This window comes from Rhineura floridana, chromosome 6, assembly GCF_030035675.1.
Source record: "Rhineura floridana isolate rRhiFlo1 chromosome 6, rRhiFlo1.hap2, whole genome shotgun sequence".
NCBI classification, from domain to species: Eukaryota; Metazoa; Chordata; class Lepidosauria; order Squamata; family Rhineuridae; genus Rhineura; species Rhineura floridana.
Window position 1 is genome coordinate 152,425,245 of NC_084485.1, and position 16,667 is coordinate 152,441,911.

Consider the following 16,667-nt stretch of genomic DNA (forward strand, 5'->3'; position numbering starts at 1 on the left):
CTATTTTGCCTCCGTTTTCTCCCAAAAAGGGAACAGTGTGCAACCTTGCATCGGTAGCAATCTCAGGAAGGGGTCGGGATTGCAGTTCACGATTGATAAGGAGATAGTCAGGAAATACCTAGTTAACCTAAATGAGTTCAAATCTCCAGGGCCTGATGAACTGCATCCCAGAGTATTGAAGGAACTTGCTGATGTACTCTCGGAACCTCTTGCCATCATCTTTGAGAAATCCTGGAGAACGGGAGAGGTGCCGGAGGATTGGAGATGGACAAACGTCATCCTGCTCTTTAAAAAGGGTAAAAAAGAAGATCTGGGGAATTACAGGCCGGTCAGTCTGACTTCAATACTGGGAAAGATATTAGAACGGATAATAAAAGAGTCCATTGGCAACTATCTAGATGACAATGCTGTGATTGGTAGGAGCCAGCATGGGTTTGTCAAGAAAAAATCCTGTCAAACTAATCTCATCTTTTTTTTTGATCGGGTCACTAGCTTAGTAGATGGTGGAAATGCTGTAGATGTCATCTATCTAGATTTCAGCAAAGCGTTTGACAAAGTCCCCCACGACCTTTTGATTAGCAAACTCGTCAAATGCAGACTACATGGAAATACTGTCAGGTGGATTCACAACTGGTTGGAAAACCGTACTCAAAGAGTGGTCATCGGTGGCTCTGCTTCGGACTGGAAGGAGGTTTCGAGTGGAGTGCCACAGGGTTCTGTCCTGGGGCCGATACTCTTCAACATTTTTATCAATGACTTAGATAATGGGGTGGAGGGAAGCCTTATGAAGTTTGTGTATGATACGAAACTGGGATAGCTAACACAATGGAAGACAGGAATAAAATCCAAAGGGACCTGGATAGACTAGAAAATTGGGCTGAAATTAATAAAATGACATTCAATAAAGACAAATGCAGGATTCTGCATTTAGGCCACAAAAACAAAATGCACAGGTACAGGATGGGAAATACCCGGCTTAGCAGTAGTGCGTGTGAGAAGGACCTTGGAATTGTAGTGGATCGCAAGTCGAACATGACCCAGCAGTGTGATGCTGCGGCAAAAAAGGCAAACGCGGTTTTGGGCTGCATAAACAGAGCTATAGTTTCCAGGTCGAGGGAAGTAATAGTCCCACTATATTCTGCATTAGTCAGGCCTCATCTGGAATACTGCGTTCAGTTCTGGGCGCCTCATTTTAAGAAAGATATAGACAAGTTAGAGCGGTTTCAGAAGAGGGCGACAAGGATGATAGCCGGTATGGAGAACAAGTCTTATGAGGAAAGGTTGAAGGAACTTGGCATGTTCAGTTTGGTGAAGAGAAGGCTGAGGGGTGACATGATTGCACTCTTTAAGTACCTGAAGGGCTGTCACATAGAGGAGGGTACAGATTTGTTCTCTGCTGCCCCAGAGGGTAGGGCTAGGTTTAATGGTTTTAAGTTGCAGGAGTGTAGATTCAGATTGGACATTAGAAGGAACTTCTTGACAGTAAGGGCAGTTCGGCAATGGAACCGACTACCTAGGGAGGTGGTGGGATCCCCTTCGCTGGATGTCTTCAAGCAGAGGCTGGACAGCTATCTGCGGGAGATGCTCTAGCCGTGGATTTCCTGCTGTGAGCAGGGGGTTGGACTCGATGGCCTACAAGGCCCCTTCCAACTCTATGATTCTATGATTCTAAGCTAGCTAAATGTGGGCTGGATCAACAGTTGGCTACAGAATTGTACTCAAAGAATGCTTATCAAAAGTTCCTTCTCAAACCGGGGTTGGGGGTGGAGGTAACAAGGGCTCAGTCCTGGTTCAGTGCTCTTCAACATTTTTATTAATGACTGGCATGAGGAGGTGCAGGGAATGCTTATCAAATCTAAAGATGATACAAAATTGGGAGGAATAGCTAATATCCTGGAAGACAGAAACAAAATTCAAAGGGATCTTGATGGGCTGGAGCATTGGGCTGAAAACAATAGAATGAAATTTAACAGGGATCAGTGCAAAGTTCTACACTTAGGAAAAAGAAACCAAGTGCACGGTTATAAGATGAGGGATACTACATGTGATACTACTCGGCAATACTACATGTGAGAAGGATCTTGGAATTGTTGTTGATCACAGGCTGAATATGAACCAGCAGTCCGATGTGGCTGCAAAAGACAAATGCTATTTTAGGCTGCATTAACAGGATAGTTTTGAAATCATGTCAAGTATTGGTTCCCCCTCTTTTTGGCACTGGCTAGGCCTCATCATGAGTACTGCGCCCAGTTCTGGACACCGCACTTTAAGAAGGATGCAGACAAACCGGAACAGGTTCATAGGAGGACAGCAAGGATGATCAGGGGACTGGAAACAAAGCCCTATGAGGAGAGACTGAAAGAACTGGGCATGTATAGCCTTGAGAAGAGAAGTCTGAGTGGAGATATGATAGCACTCTTCAAGTACTTGAAAGGTTGCCACACAGGGCCAGGATCTCTTCTTGATCATCCTAGAGTTCATACACACAGAATAATGGGCTCAAGTTGCAGGAAGCCAGATTTCAACTGAACTTCAGGAAAAACTTCCTAACTGTTAGAGCTGTACGACAATGGAACCAACTGATCGGCTCTCCAACACTGGAGGCATTTAACAGGCAACTGGAGAGGCACCTGTTGGTTATGCTTTGATTTTGATTCTTGCATTGAGCAGGGGGTTGGACTTGATGACTTTATAGGTCCCTTCCAACTCTATGATTCTATTATTCTAACATCTGGGGACCCAAAGATGAAGAACATTGTTCTAGGGTGCACTCCCAATTCATTTTAGGGCAGTGACAAGACTTAACAGGTCTAGGGGTATCACGTGTAAATCCAGAATTACACCATAGAACATGTCCCAGAATCCTCTGCAACAATCAAGTATTACTTGGCAAATGTAGATGGATTCCCCAGCATAAAAGATCAATACATAAATAAAATAATAAAAAATAAAAAAGTCCTTGGAAGAGGGCATGATGCCATCAGCTCTCAAAGAGGCAGTAATAAAACCAATCTTAAAGAAGCCCTCCTTGGATTCCCAAGATTTGAACAACTTTCGCCCAGTCTCAAATTTGCCATTCTTGGGCAAGGCGGTTGAGCGGGTGGTGGCGAAGCAGTTGCAAGCGCACTTGGAAGAAGTGGATTATCTGGATCCATTTCAGTCAGGCTTCAGGCCTGGACATGGGACTGAAACAACCTTGGTCGCCTTGGTGGATGATATGAGGAGAGCGTTGGATAGGGGTGAATGCACCTTCCTCATCCTCCTGGATCTCTCAGCAGCTTTTGATACCGTTGACCACGGTATCCTTCTGGATCACCTGGAAGGGTTAGGCATAGGGGGCACTGTATTGCAGTGGTTCCATTCCTTCCTTTCTGATAGGTACCAAAGAGTAGCACTGGGGGATGAGGTTTTGGACCCTTGGCCTCTCACCTGTGGGGTGCCGCAGGGCTCCATCCTCTCCCTGATGCTATTTAATATCTATACAAAGCCACTGGGGGCTATCATCAGGAGATTTGGGCTGCAGTGTCACCAATATGCGGATGACACGCAGCTCTATCTCTCATTTAAATCTTCACTGAGGTTGGCTGTAGAAACCCTGTCCAAGTGCCTGGAGTCGGTGAGTGCCTAGATGGGAAGAAATAAACTGAACCCTGACAAAACGGAGGTACTGTTCGTGGGAGACAAGGGAAGGTTAGGGGACTTGGACCTGGTGCTCAATGGGGTACAACTGCCCCTAACAGACCAGGTCTGCAGCCTCAGGGTCATTCTTGATTCCCAACTGTCCATGGAAGCTCAGGTTTCGGCTGTGAGCTGGGCAGCACCGTATCAACTCCATCTGATACGGAGGCTACGCCCCTACCTTCCCAACCATCTGCTCCCATTTGTGGTACATGCCCTGGTCTCCTCTCGCCTTGACTACTGTAATGCGCTGTATGTAGGGCTACCCTTGAAAATGGTCCGGAAGCTGCAGCTGGTACAGAATGCGGTGGTGTGCCTGATTAAAGGCAGCCGCCGGTGAGATCACGTAACTCCAGTGCTCAAAGAGTTGCACTGGGTACCAGTTGCTTACCGGGCCCAATTCAAGGTGTTGGTTTTGACCTTTAAATCCCTACACAGTTTCGGCCCAGCCTATCTGAAGGAGCGCCTCCAGCATCATCAGCTATGCCGCCTAACAAGATCGGCCTCAAAAGACCTTCTCTCTATCCCACCAGTCAAAACAGCTAGACTGGTGAGGACCAGAGAGAGGGCTTTTCAATTGTGGCCCCCACCCTATGGAACTCCCTTCCAAATGATCTCTGCCAGGCCCCCTCTACAATGAGTTTCCGCCGGGCCGTGAAGACCTGGCTCTTCAGGCAGGCCTTTGGGGTGGGCTAGATTTTAACATCATTGCTTTTAGATTTTATTGTATTGTATTGATGTTTCATTTTGTGTTATTTTGTTCATTTTGTACGTTGCCCAGAGTGACTGGTTAGCCAGCCAGATGGGCGACTAAGAAATCCAATAAATAAATAAATAAATACAGAAATGGCTCTCTGAGTTTAGGAAACTTAAAAACCACAACTCTAAAGCATCCTCTCTTCCTGTTGTACTGAAGCAAGTATCAGATCCTGAAACTAAAATGAATTAAAAAGAATTCAACATATACTTTACAAAAGACGGTTGCAGATTTTAATTTATTTTCAAAATTTAGAGTTTCAATCACTTGCAAAATGCTTCCTTGGTCTTTACTGGAGATATGGCACTAAAATGCAAAACACCCACAGTGGGCAAAGTTAATTGGCATTTAACTTTTGAATTTAATGTTCTAGCTTACGAAATTCTGTTTTCATTGTCAATGTCAGGACAGATAATTTACGATGTTCATAGAGTGCTATGGGGCTGGTGGTGGTGGTGGTGAGGGAGAGAATACAGTGGAAATCTGTCAGAAGCATTTCTGTCAGTATAGTATTATTATCTTCCTAATCTATTATTATTATATTTCCCAGCAAGAGACCTAGTCTTCTACAAACTCTCAGGCTGCTATCACAGAGACAGTCATACAGTGACGGGCACATCTAATCATCAACTGAGAATTTACTTACTTTGAAGCTGTGGGCTGTTAAAACAAGTTGTTCCTGCGGTCTGCTTGTGATCTGATTAAATCCAATAGTGCAGATCAGCCTCCCCCAACCTGCTGTCCTCCAGATGTTCTGGATTACAGTTCCCATCAGCCCCAGCCATCATGGCTAAACGTCAGAGATGATGGGAGCTGTAGCCCAAAATGTCTGGAGGACACTGGTTTGGAGAAGGATGGTATAGATTGATCTGGGAGGGGCTGGTGGTGCTTCTGGTTCTTCATTATAGGATGAGGCTAAACAAGTTGGCCTTTTGTTCCATTACAGCTCTATGGGTGTATTCAGTGCTACTCCTACTCAGAGTAGGCCCACTGAAATTAATAGATGTGACTAACTTAAGTTTATTGATTCCAATGGATCTACTCCAAATAGGACTTTGCTGAATACAACCTATGATTCTGTGAACAGATCTCAACAGCTGTTCTCTGTGTTCAAAGACAATAAACTTGACCTTAGGTTAAATATGGTTATTGATTTAAATAAGTGGCCTTTAACTTTCTCAGACCACAAATCCACTTGTAACCCCAGCCTGTAACATGGGCCCAGTCTCAACTTTAAAATTTTCTACACCATTTAAAAATTCATTATATCTGTCTATCATTTATTTTATTTATCTTCTTACATTTATGTCCTACCTTTCTTCCATCCTAGAACCCAAGGCAGTGTACATGTGGTTCCTAGCTAGTCATCTATCCAGGCATTGACCAGACCCAGACCTGCTTTCGCTTCATCATGATGGTGGCCTCACACGCCTTCAGACAATTGCCATGGGGCCCCTCTTTCCCTCATCCTTCCTACCCCATCTTTCTACATTCCTCTCCTGAACATGGTACAATTCACTAGGTAACCTCATAAAACAGTTGTGGTTTGTATCTACTGATGATAAAAAATGAGAGGAGGGCAATTTCATTAAGCACTTTGTCAGAACCAAAAGGGAAGTCCCTTTTGGTGAGGTCTGAGAAACTGCTTGATTCTTAGAGTGATCCTTTGGTTAGGATCATTCATGTGACCAGTGCAGTCAATATTTCCCTCAGTTTATGGCCTTTATTTGCTCTTGGCGACATCAGCATATAGAATCATAGAATCATAGAGTTGGAAGGGGCCTTGTAGGCCATTGAGTCCAACCCCCTGCTCACAGCAGCAAATCCACAGCTAGAGCATCTCCTGCAGATAGCTGTCCAGCCTCTGCTTGAAGACATCCAGCGAAGGGGATCCCACCACCTCCCTAGGTAGTCGGTTCCATTGCCGAACTGCCCTTACTGTCAAGAAGTTCCTTCTAATGTCCAATCTGAATCTACGCTCCTGCAACTTAAAACCATTAGACCTAGCCCTACCCTCTGGGGCAGCAGAGAACAAATCTGTACCCTCCTCTATGTGACAGCCCTTCAGGTACTTAAAGAGTGCAATCATGTCACCCCTCAGCCTTCTCTTCACCAGACTGAACATGCCAAGTTCCTTCAACCTTTCCTCATATGACTTGTTCTCCATACCGGCTATCATCCTCGTCGCCCTCTTCTGAACCCGCTCCAACTTGTCTATATCTTTCTTAAAATGAGGCGCCCAGAACTGAATGCAGTATTCCAGATGAGGCCTGACCAATGCAGAATATAGTGGGACTATTACTTCCCTCGATCTGGAAACTATAGCTCTGTTTATGCAGCCCAAAACCGCGTTTGCCTTTTTTGCCGCAGCATCACACTGCTGGGTCATGTTCAACCTGCGATCCACTACAATTCCAAGGTCCTTCTCACATGCACTACTGCTAAGCCGGGTATTTCCCATCCTGCACCCGTGCATTTTGTTTTTGTGGCCTAAATGCAGAATCCTGCATTTGTCTTTATTGAATGTCATTTTATTAATTTCAGCCCAATTTTCTAGTCTATCCAGGTCGCTTTGGGTTTTATTCCTGTCTTCCATTGTGTTAGCTATCACTAAATCAAATAGGATACACAGAATTATGATGTCATTAGTATGCAGTAGGCAGTCCTTAACTACTGGAATCACTTGAATTATGAAAAAGAGGGAAGGAATGGCTACCGAAGCAGCAGCAGAAAGGGGAAACAATGGATGTAAGAAGCCATACAAAGGTAGGATTAAGGGTTTTTTCTGGGGACAGGCTTGCCCACCTCCAAAACCCCCTCCCACTTTCAAAAATTGAACCAGGATAATTTTGGCTCAGCATTAGTCATAGCTCACGAGGTAAAAACTAATTAGTTCAATAATAATGTATGTGGTCATTAAGCTATCATTGCTCATTCACACACATTATATTGTAATCAATTAAAAATTAACATGAATATGTGATGTGGCTCTCAACCATCTTCTTCTACAGCTTAGTGGTCTGCTTCCCTTGGCATCATCTTAGTTCATAGGCCAAGTAAATGTTTTGCCTTTTGCTGTATGTAGGTCTGCTGTAAATAATATATGTAATACAAAGGAAACAGAATTTTGAAATTATAACTATTCAGGACTTCAGATTTTTTTCCCCATGAGCTGCTTGGGGAGGGTGGCATGGCACTATATATCTATCTGCCAGCCAGTGGTGGCTGGGGGCTCCATGTCAGTGGAATCCACTCCGGGTTTTAGTCTGAACTTTGAAGGACCTGTCCAAGATGCTTCAGCTGACATGGAGCAACCAGCTGCCACTGCTGCCAGCTAATTATGTTCATGAGAGGCTAAACAGCTGTCACCATTGCTTTTGCAAAAGACTCACCACAATCATTATGCACATTACTGAATACTGATACTGAACATTCTTACATAAGCAGATCCTTCTTATATCTGGAGTTTAAAAAAATCTAATTATTAATTCATATTCTAAAGTGAAGGTAAGTGAAAGTTTGAGAGAAAATATGTCAAGATGCATGCCAGGAAAACTATAGAAAAGTAGAAAACAAGAGGGAAGGTAACTCTGAAGATGGTTCTAAAGGGGGAAACTACCAGAGGTATATCAGCATGCAATTTTCCATTCAGAAGAAAAAAGAGACTAACAAATTAAGGCTGAATCCCTAACATACTTAAGAACTCAAGGACCCAGTGAGACTTACTTCTGAGCAGGCATGCATAACTCTCACTGAATTCCACAAGACATACCTTTGAGAAAATATGCTTAGGATTGTGCTCTATGTGGGACCCTGGAAGGTAGAACGTAAGAAGAGACCTGCTGAATCAGGCAAGAGACCCATCTTGTCCAACTTTCTGTTCTCTCTGTGGCCAACCAGATGCCTGTCAGAAGTCCAGAAGCAGGATCTGAGTGCAATAGCACTCTCTCCTTTTGGGGTTCCCAGTAACTCATATTCAGAGGCATACTACCTCTGACAGTGTAGGTAGAACATAGCTGTTGTAGCCTTATTATCCATAAACAATTTTATGGAAGTAGAAAGGAAGAAGTGAACATTGGGGATAGGGTAAGGAGAGACAGCTATCCGGCCTGTAACTTAGTGCTGTGATTCTTTTCTCCAGTTTTTTTTTAATCCTAAGTGACATAGAGACAAAGATGGGGTGGGGAGAGACTGTTTAATTAATTCCCCTCTGGTCCACTTGCAGTTCAAAATCACCTTCCCCAAGTTTCATTTTCACCCTAGCTTGAAAAGATATGGGGTCCCTCTTCCTGCCAACCCTCCATGGGTAAAGAAGCAGGTTGGTGGAGATGATTTTGAAATGCAGAACAGGAGAGGAACAAATTAAGCAGTTTTTCCCTACCCACACTTATTCCTCTCAGTGTTCTGTTCCAGGCAGTGGTCACTAGGGCTGAGCACTTTATTTGTACAAATAACAAATAGCAAACCAAATAGTGCCAATATGGGCTTATTTGTATCCTGTCCAGATTGGGTTGACACACCTACAGATCTCTACGGAGCAAATTGGCTAGTCCTGAATTGATTTGTGGAGATTTGTACAGATCTGTAGCTCAAAACAGTCTCTAATGAACCCAGACAGGGTGTCTCTGAAATAGAGCAATTACAACACAATAAAGAACACCAGGGTAGGGATAGAGGGAGGAAGGCTAGAATGCTATCACCCTCTCCAACACTCTCCAATCACAATGCCTGGAAGGAGTGAAGTCTTAAAATCTTTTGTACTGTCTCTTAAAGATGTTTGATGGGGGTTGGGTGGCATTAGTTTAGCATATGTATGCTTTCTGTTCTTTCTTAAACAATCTTGGTCCACATCCTTATTTACATATTTATTTTTAAAAATGTTTGTTGTCTGTGTTTTTTTAAATTTTATTTTAATGCTAAGAATTATTAGTTGAATGAAGTGTTAATTAAACATTCTGTTCATAGATTTAAAAAAAATATTATTAAACCTTGTATTTAGCCACAGTTTTCTGAATTCAGTATTATTGTTGTTGTTGATGTTGTTACCACCCTGTGGGCATATTGGCCAGCATTCTATTGGCCAATTGTGGGCATATTGGCCATAACAACAACAACAACAACAATAGTTTGCATTGCTAACCACAGTGAATATAATTAATATTAAATAGCATGTTTATTTTTCCCTCCCTCACTACTGCTGTTGGCAATCTGCTCTCTATATGACAGAATCTTTTTTATATCACACTCTTCTGGCTAGATCATCTTATGAAAGGAGGATATCGGGCAATCCCCCATGAATGGAATAATGTGTGAGGGAGGTCACAGGGCCACATAGATTAGCCCCAACATGCTGGCATGTGTTCAGCTAGAATGTGTAGAGGCTGTATTCATGTATACTGATGTATGCACATAGAGCTGTTCCATGCAAGGTGCTGGAGGATTCCTCATATGGCCAGGATCCGTCCTGTGTGCAGAGAATGCTTACAAATGTAGACCCCCTTGTGACTCGCTCTGAAAGTGTGGCTGGAGGTCTGTGTGGGTGCAGCAGCAAGGGACAAGGCTAGCCCTGTGACTTCTCTCATGCATTATTTCAATATGCGTGTAGAGCAGGGGTGCCCAAACTTACTTAACGTAAGAGCCACATACGATAAACTTCAGATGTTTGAGAGATGCAAGACATGAACAAATATTACACACATGTTTTTATTGTTACATGCACATTTTGTTACAAAAAAATTATATAAATATTAAGAAATATATGTACGTAATTATATTTATTCATGTATGTAGTTTTTAAACTGTTAGTTTATATTAGTTTTTAAACTGTTAATTTGTATTTGTATAATCACAAAGTACACATGTCTATACCAAATGTGTTCAAAATCCTGAATGATTATTGTTTTAACTATATTGAGCATATTTAATACGGTAATGAACTATGGAAACATCTAAGAAAAATATGCAAATAAAGGGTAAAAACAGATATTTTAATGATATTTATTTGTCTTAGTAAATATCTGGTCAAAACATGGAGGAAAATATGTAAACCAATAAAATTAGAGATATTTTAATCAGATACCACCTTACAAAATTATAGTCTTATCATAATATTTTTATGACACAAACAGACATTGCTGCAATTATCAGGCTATTTACTGCTAGTAGAGGTCTTATGAGTCTCCATCTTGACTGTGTGTTGAAAATCCAGCTGATATGTTGTCAAGGATGTACGAATTAGCTCCGTCAGGTGTTGATTTGTAAGGATAGCACGATGCTTTGACTTCACAAATTTCATTACACAGTGATTCACAGTAGTATGTTGTGCTGAAAATTGAGATGAGTCGCACACTGGTTTTCTTCAGTTCAGGATATTTTATTTCTGGAACTTGCTTCCAGAACTCAATTGTAGTCTGAGATTTATGGATCATCTTTAGACCCAGGTCCTCCTATAATTCTGTTAGTTCCATTTCCACAGCAGATGATTCTGTAACCAGAGGTTCGAGAATTGGACAACCATCATTGATCACATCAACCATGAGTGGATTTACAAGAAAGGTGAAGCAGGGCTTCAGCTTCTGCAAGTCCTCAAGCAGTCCTTGTAATTTATCTTTGTATTCTTCCAGTTTGTGGTCTTTTATTTAAATATCAGGGAATGTATTTACTCTCCTTTTGAGATTGGGAAAGTAACTGAAGTTTCTTGACAATAGGTCTCTTTGAAAAACTCTTATTTTACTCTGAAAGCTGAAAATTGTCTCAGTAAGATCAGAAACAATCTTATCCTTCCCCTGGAGTGCCAAGTTGAGAGTTTGTAGATGATTCATTATATCAGTAAGGAACATTAGATCTTGCATCCATTCATCATTTTCCAGTTGAGGATAGAATCTTTTCTTTTCTTCAAGAAAAGTAATAATAGGCTCCAACAGATCCACAAACCTTCTTAAGACATTGCTGGTTGACAGCCACCTCACAATGCAGTGGAAAGAGACATCACTGGGTTTATCTTCAAGCTCCAGTTCTTCAATAAAATTTTTGAACTGTCGGTGGGTCTTCCCATTTAAGCACATGAAATCGACAATTTCAAGAACAGATTTCATAACATTTTCATACTTGAAGTATCTGGCTGCCAGGTGTTCATGATGAATAATGCAATGAACAGGGAGAAACTCTGGAAAGCTGGGATCATTTTTCATAAGTGCAATTAATCCTGCATCTTTCCCCACCATTGCAGGTGCTCCATCTGTTGCAACACTGACGAGTTTATCCAGTGGAATATCAGCATTTGTTAAGGCTCTGTCAAGTGCATTTTTAATGTCAACACCACGAGTTGTTTCTTTTAGTGCCACTAGGTCCAACATCTCTTCTTTCACAGTTACATTAGAGGAAACATAACGAACAAATACCGCCAGTTGTGGGTTGTCTTGTATGTCTGTAGATTCGCAACCAAACTCTACAGCACCCAGTATCATGCTAACACTCCGCTAATTTCACTGCTTGCAACACAACCACACCTCCCACAATCATGTGATTGGAAGCCACGCCCACCAAAACTAACATTGTCAGCACCGGCTTGTATGATTACTGATTCTCAAGCACAATTATAAAGCTTGAAAAAATTTTATTTACCTTTTATATTAATTGTGATGCAAAAAGGAACTCAGCCAACATATTTCTGCAAGCCGCACATATATGTCAAAGAGCCGCATGTAGCTCGCGAGCTGCGGTTTGGCCAACCCTGGTGTAGAGAGTGTCATTTGACCCCTGCCTAATAAAAAAAATGGAAAAAATAAAGTCATCAAACCTAAATGTACCTTCTAGGGGGTAAGCCTCATGTCTAAGCAAGCAAACACAGGATTGCATTGGAGGTTTTTGTTTTGTTTTTAAAAATTCACTGGAATTTGTTGTATGCAATTTACAGCAAGCATTAATGAAGCTGAAGAAGTGAGTAAAAAGGGGGATCACCTCAAAACAGAGGGATTTGTGGGTAGAGCCTGATGGTCGGGGGAGAGAGGGAGGCAGAATGAATGACAAACCTGTCAAACCAAGCAGAAAGTAGGCTACTTCCTTTGATTCTGATCCCTTGCACTAGGTTTATTCTTGGCCCAAAGATCGAAAGAAAGCAAAAACAATTAAATTTGAGCCAAACGCTAAGACCTGGCGACCCTAGCCATAATATTCTGTGACTTTTCCCTTTGAGATTAAGGCTACAATCCTTTGTCCACTGACCTGGGAATAAGCCCCACTGAACTCAGGGTTACCTATTTCTGAAGAGATATGCATAGGATTGGACTGTCAGGCACATACTTCAGTATTACTACTAGGGTTGGTAAGGGGGATGCCACATGGGGCACCTCTCAGGCTGGATTTAGTCATAATGGAGTAGGGAGTGGGCAACAGTCACTCATCTCTGGCATTAATGTTTTCAAGTGGATGCCATCTACAGCTTTTCAAATCCAATGCATAATGTTGCTGAAAAAGACTCTTTTACAGCTGATGGACTCTGGAAGAGGAGGCATTGCATTTTTAGTAACAGTTGAATGACTTTTATGGAGCATGTGGGGATTTGGGGCATTAAAAATGCTAACATGTATAAAATGTTAATATTGTATAAAGAGTGCTAGGAGGAGGAAAGGCCCTGAAATTGATTTATTGGAGTGTTGGAGTATGTGTGCAGCTTCCAGAGATACAAAAACTGAGGCAAGCCATTAATGGGTTGCTGTTTCAATATTGCTTGATAAGCAGTAAACAGACTGGATGTTTTCATATGACAAATGTCTTTCCTTTATTCTTTCCAACACTCATGAATATAGGAGCTAAGAAGAAGGGAAAAATAGAATACTGGATAAAGGTGTAAGCTATTGGAAACTGTCTGAGGGCCAGTCTAGACATACAAATAAATCACATGGTAGAATTCCTAAGAACCAGACTTTTGCCAGAACATTGAAAACTATTTTTCCCAGAAAGTATTTTTTGTTAGTAATATAACCCTCACCTGCAACATGTTGCAGAGATGAAAGGATTTTCCCTGTTCCATTCCACTCTTGTTCTGTGAACATTATACAACCATGAGAGTGGCTGTATACTATAGTCAGCATGGATTTTTCGCATTCCACCGTGTTAAATTGAAAATACCCCCATGCCATTCTGATGCTTCCCATAAGCTCATTTCAAAACAAAACCTTACAAAACTTATAGTATTGAACTCAGAAATGCTTGCTTAACAACCCTCTCAATTTTCATGGCGATACACAAAACAGTCAGAGAGAATAGAGAGTTCAAAGTCTAAAAACAGAGGGGAAAAACCCAGAGCCCTTTTGGACTTTTCTCTCTCAGAGTTCTCCTAATCTGTTGAAATTCATTAAAAATGAATGCAAATTATGAATAATGATGGGTGAATGTGCAAAATTCAGTCGATATATGCACATTCTCCAAGGCCTGTTGGGGATTGTGTACACTGACCAGGAAATGTGCACAATTCCCTCTTCATGGATCAATTATGTGCACATTCTCCATGAGGCCTGGGGAAATATGCACATTAACTGCTCAGCCTACATTCCCCTTAACATATATGCATATTAAATTAGAGCAACCCCCCCCAAAGGTTCATAGATATAGTATATTCTCAAACCCGCTGCCAAGAATTTGCTGCATTCTTTGAAGGTAAGGTGGATCAGATTCGCTCCACATTAGAATCTGATAAAACGGTAGAATATAATGATAGTCCATCAGATTATGATGTACCGTATATTCCGGCGTATAAGATGACTTTTTAACCCAGGAAAATCTTCTCAAAGTTGGGGGTCGTCTTATACGCCGGGTGCTGAAAAAGAGCGGGAAAATTAAGTCAAAAAATGGTGGACAATAACGAAGCGGCAATGGCGGGTGGGGGTAGAGCCGCTTGTGCTGTAGCCGCAGGGCTGACAAGCAAGGTCGCGGCGCAGAAAATCAATAAAGGAACGGCTAGGTAAAAAAGGCAAAAAAGCCGCCGCCGCTAAGGAAGCAGGAGGAGGCAGCTGCAGCCGCCGTATGCAGGGACCGTTGCGGCGCGAAACTGTCAGGCAGCGAGGCTCAAGGCAGTCCGAGATAAAAGCCACAAAGGGAGAGAGAGAGCTGCAGCCGCAGACTCTCAGTGAAATATTCCCGGGACGGGGGAGACTCAAACGGCCAGGAACGGGAGGGAAATAACGACGGGAGCTGCAGCTGCAAGCTCCCGCTGGGAATAGAGAGAACCGCAGCCGCGGTCCCTCTGATGGCCGTTGGATGAAAGGCTGGGAAAATCAACGGCCCGGGCAACAGGGAACCCCCCCAAGGGAACTCCCCAGGAATGGAAAACACGACGTTAGATACAAGACAGAGGGAAGGGAACACTTGGTAAACACACAGTCACAAAACCTCCACACTCTGTCAAACAAATACAGCAACAAAAAACACAGAAAACTTAGCTAAGCTACGCTATAGGATCTCAATCTTGTTCGTACGAAGGCAAGAATGAACTGGAGAGTGGGAGGGGCCTGATGCCCCTAGTCTTGACTTCAAAGACATTCTTGCCTTCGCACGATAGGCTTTGTATACAACAACCAGCCAATCGCCGGTAAGGTACATCGCATGCATGTCATAAGCAGGGGTAGTCTTATACAGTGAGTATATCCCAAACTCTATATTTTAACTGGAAAAGTTGGGGGTCGTCTTATATGCCCAGTCATCTTATACGCCGGAATATACGGTAGCTAAATCAGCAGAATCTAAAGACACTCTATCAGAAGTCAGCCTGCTATCCCAATTTTCGTATTTTCAACCTATCCAACCAGATGACATTCTCCAACTTCTCTCTAGAATGAAACCAACTAACTGCTTACTTGATCCCTGCCCTTCATGGCTTATAAAAACATCTAAAGCTGAACTTGCGAATTGGCTCAGTGTGATAATCAATGCTTCACTCCAACAAGGTCATGTCCCCGAAACTTTGAAAGAAGCAATTGTAATTCCATTATTGAAGAAGCCCTCTCTTGACCCCACACTTCTCAGTAATTTTCGTCCAGTATCTAACTTATCCTTCATCAGTAAAGTCATCGAACGAGCTGTAGTTACACAACTTCAAACATTTATAGATTCAAATAACTGTTATGATCCCTTTCAATCAGGCTTTAGGCCAAAACACGGGACTGAAACAGTGTTAACAGCACTGGTGGATGATCTGCGACTGGAATTAGATAGAGGAAATCTAACTTATTTAGTGTTGTTAGACCTGTCAGCCGCATTCGACACTATCCACCATACTATTCTTCTGCACCGCCTCTCTAATTTGGGATTCCGTGGAACGGTACTACAGTGGCTTCGTTCCTTTTTGGAGGGCAGACTCCAGAGAGTTGTCCTTGGGAACTTTTCATCTAAGGTTTGGCCATTACGATGTGGGGTTCCCCAAGGCTCCGTATTATCCCCAATGTTATTCAATATTTATATGGAGCCCTTAGGAAGGATCATCAGTGAATTCGGAATACACTACCATCAATATGCAGATGATACCCAACTTTATTATTCTTTCCCGCCAGATGTTTCAGAGGCGGTTCGTCCCTTAAACCAATGCCTGGCTGCAATACAGCAATGGACTAACAGGAACAAACTGAAACTTAACCCAGAGAAGACGGAGGTTCTACTAATTGGACATAAACCCTCTCATGAATTTAAAAATGTACTTATTTTAGATGGGATCCCACTCCCCCTGAAGTCCCAAGTTCGGAGTTTGGGTGTTCTTTTAGATTCTGCTTTGACCCTTGAACCCCAAATTGCAACAGTATCCAGAAGTGCTTTCTCCCAATTAAAGCTAGTCCGCCAACTTCGTCCATTTTTAGGAACGTCAGACTTGAGGCAAGTGACACAGGCTCTTGTGACCTCAAGATTGGACTATTGTAACGCTCTTTATATAGGACTATCTGCTAGATCACTTCGTCCGCTTAAGTTGGTCCAGAGAGCGGCGGCCAGAATGCTGACCGGAGCTGGTCCACAAATGCATACTACACCTCTTCTTTATCAACTTCATTGGCTACCAATTTTATTTCGACACCAGTTTAAAATTTTGGTACTAGCTTTCAAGGCCCTACATGGATTAGCACCAATATATCTATCAAACCGTATTCTGGAATTTAAATCTCAGCGACCGACAAGAGTACCCCTCGAACATTCTCTCATCATTCCATCTACTTTTACAATCCGCCGCTCCAATACTAGGAACAAAGCT